The sequence below is a fragment of the Rhinichthys klamathensis genome, unplaced genomic scaffold, assembly GCF_029890125.1.
Source record: "Rhinichthys klamathensis goyatoka isolate OS25496 unplaced genomic scaffold, OSU_Roscu_1.1 h1tg000703l_1, whole genome shotgun sequence".
NCBI lineage: Eukaryota > Metazoa > Chordata > Actinopteri > Cypriniformes > Leuciscidae > Rhinichthys > Rhinichthys klamathensis.
Window position 1 is genome coordinate 132,501 of NW_026607124.1, and position 3,989 is coordinate 136,489.

The following is a 3,989-nucleotide window of genomic DNA, read 5'->3' on the forward strand; positions in this document are numbered from 1 at the left end:
TATTTCAGTCCATTTGTAATAGTTTTAGTTAACAATAACACTGATGAATATTGCGTTACTGCAATCAAACTGCTATTTCAGTATTATTTATATACTATTATAATATTTATTAATATTTAGAATTAGCCTTTATTTTTATATTTTCAGTTTTTATTTCAGTTTTAGTAATTTTGTTATCTTTATACTTTTTGTTATTTTAAATATTTCTATTTAGTTTTCATTTATTTTAGGTGTAGTAATTTTAGCACGTCAGTTTTTTAAATAAATTATTTGAAGTTAGCCGCCAAGGCAACATTTCTAATTTATGTTTAATATTTATATTTTTATTTCAGATTTATTTAAAATAATAAAAACTATTTACTCAATCCTAAAGGAGAAATACGCCTCAAGTATTTATTTCATCTTAAACTCCCAAAAGTGTCAAAGTAAAAAGTCAAAGTATTTGAAATGGAGAAGGAAATAAAAGATCGGCTGAAATGATTAATTCTGTTTTCATATTTTCAGCTGAACTGCAAACGCTGATGCAGGAGATGCATTTTACATTATGCGCCTCTCATTCATAAAACATAAGTTTAAGATTCAAATCATTTCCTCAGAGAGTGTGTGTGACATTTATGACTGAACTGAGAGATGATATTTCAGTGTGTTCAGACGAAACGATTGCATTTATTTACAACCTCATTTCTCAGATGTTTCTATCAGAGTTCAGAAACCAAAACAAAAACTCCATTGCAGAAAGTGTTACAAATAATATAAACATTCTTCAATCAACATACTGGAGAAGCAAAATTACACATTGTAAGATAAGAAGTCTGGGAAATTGATCAAAATTATATATATATATACGTAAAACTCGAAAAATTTGAGGGCCAACATTTCTGTATTTTTTTATGATTTCATGTAATATTCTCATTTTGAATTTGGGGTTTTCATAAGCTGTAAGCCATAATAATCAAAATTATAACAAATAAAGGCTTGAAATATCTCACTTTGCATGTAATGAGTCTATATAATATATTAGTTTCACCTTTTAAGTTGAATTACTGAACTTTTGCACGATATTCTCATTTTTTGAGTTTCATATATATATAAATCTGTCAAAAGGGTCAGAAAAAAATGATCTTAATCAAAAGGGAAAACAAAACAAGCTTATTTTTCTGACCCCATTGGCAGATATTAAAGGAAGAAATTATAACATTTTTGCTGATTTTTATTCCCTTTATTCCTCAAATCTTCGCAAATATACCATTAAAGGAAATAAAAATATAAGCTCAGATAATGTTGCATGAAACAGAATTTGCTGCCAGAAATCTCAATCTTAACATGCTTAAAATGCTTCTTTAAGATCTTTATTTGCTATTATTTCCATAAGCTTTATTATATTAATGTCAACCAGCATTAAATAACTAGCCAGATTTTCAAAAGGCTGCATTGATAACAGTGTAAGATAAGAAGTGGGAAATTGATCAAAATGATATATATATATATATATATTAATCAAAAGGGAAAACTAAACAAGCTTATTTTTCTGACCCCAATGGCAGATATTAAAGGAAGAAATTACTTTTTTGCGGATTTTTATTCCTTTTATTCCTCAAATCTTTACAAATATGCCATTAAAGGAAACCTCAATGCAAAGATATGTGAGAGACCTCCATCCAAACACGTGATGCATTTCAGAGGGAAACAAACATATCGCAGGACTTTAAAGGGATCTTTATGTGCTATTATTTCTTAAGCTTTATATAAGTGGCCAGATTTGTGAAAGGCTGCAGTGATATTTGAGCATTAGGTGACATTAAAGCAACACTAAGAAAGATTTTTTACCTTAAAATAAGGTTTCCAAAATCGTTTCAAGTCGTAACAGGGTGAAAGGCACTTGCTTTGCGGTCCTGCATCTGCTATAACCACGCTGTGTAAGATTGCCAGATCGGGTCGCGTTTCTGTAGTTCTAATGAAATATAAGAAAACTACAAATTTGACTTGCTTTACGTCAAGCGTTACAATAGTCATTATTTTGTTTTTCTTCGTTTCTGATGTCGCAATACATCATACTTTCATGAAATCATGCAACATACTCTAGCTTGTCTGTGGACATCGTTCATTCCAAAGCCGGCGCTGGATAAACAGCGAGTGTGTGTGCGACAGTCGGCTTTATTTACATTATTCACCACAGCGCGGTAATGGACAATTCCACTTCCAACCTGTAGGGCGACCGCAGAGGAAAAGTCACTTGGTGTTGCTTTAAGCGTCCAGTAAAGCAGAAAGACAGACGTGTGTGTGAGAGTTGTTCTGGAATACTGACACCAGATCTGCTCAAACGTCCCGTTCGGCTTTACTGACGCCCACTGAACATGCTCGTCCTTTATAAATAAATACATATAAAGGTTTATTCGGGTACTAAACATAAAACAGAATATATGTATAGCAAATTCATTACAAACAAAGAAGGTAACTGAACGGGTATAGGCTTATTACGCCTTTACATAACAACATACCCATCAAAACTTGAACATAAACAATACATGTATAAACATACACACATTCCTATAAACACATACTGTATATATACTCATACATATAATCAAACCTCTGCACTTGATTACAAATATTTATTTATTACTATTAAATTTAACAATTATACATAAACTTATCTTGGACAATTTCTCTTAAGCATCCAAATATTTGTCAAAAATTAGGATTTTAAACTGTTTTTTTAAATAATAAATGGAATTGCTCCTCTTAAGATCATCGGTGAGACCATTCCACAAGTCGACCCCTTTTACCGAGATGTGTTTGTTCTGACCATTTTTTTTAAAAACACGTTCTCTCCTCTTAGGTTATATTTCTGTTCTCTGTTTTCAAACAAACATATATTTTCAGGCATTATTTTCCTATTAACTTTGAACATAAAGACGCCAGTATTCAGACTGACTATCAGAAAGTTTGATTGCTTTAAAATGACAGAATATAGAATTTGTCGGTTCATTATACGACCAATTTCATTACGACATGAGCTTCATCTCTCCGTTATACAGGACAATATTTGTGCTTTCTTCTATTTTTTTTTTTGTGATCAAAATTTTTATTTTATTTACCCTACCAGGAACATATCTGAGTTCACATGAACTATATACAGACAGATGCCATGAACACTGTCCACATATAAACATTTGAGCTTTCTTCTAATCTATCCTCCATAAGACCTGACCAAACCTGCATCGTTTTATACGGCACATTATTATTATTGATCATATTAGCAAAGCCTGAGTGTGAGATTCCTGCATTATTCCAGCAGATTATTCTCATCTCACGCATATTAATGCTGTATATAGGCTTGTGAGATGGAGTCCTTCCTTATGTAATGAACTATAATTATATGTTTAAATTTCCCATTGCTCTGCCCGTGTCTTTAAGAGGAGAACACAGACTATTAATAATCTGCACGCATCTCATGAACATTTTAGCGTGTCATATTTCACACTAAAAATTAAGAATTCATATTGGCATCAAAGAAAATGAAGCCTATTTGAGAATTATTACATTTTTTGGCATTATTTTCATGACCGTCAAACACATTTTAACCCCAATTCTTATTATTGTAACGCAAAACATATGATATTGTGGCCAGATGCGTTAATATTTGCCTATTTAATTTGTAGACTATTTGTTGAACTGCATTTAATTTAAACTGATTTTTATTAAAGTTTAATATGAGTTTAATTTGATAAAATAATGAGAATCTATATATGAGAATATATATATGTGGGTGTGTGTGTGGGTATATATATGTATATGTGTGTGTTTGTGTGTGGGTGTTTATATATATATATATATATATATATATATATATGTGTGTGTGTGTGTGTGGGGGTGTATATATATATATGTGGGTGTGTGTGGGGGTGTATATATATATATACACTCACTGGCCACTTTATTAGGTACCCCATGCTAGTAACGGGTTGGACCCCCTTTTGCCTTCAGAA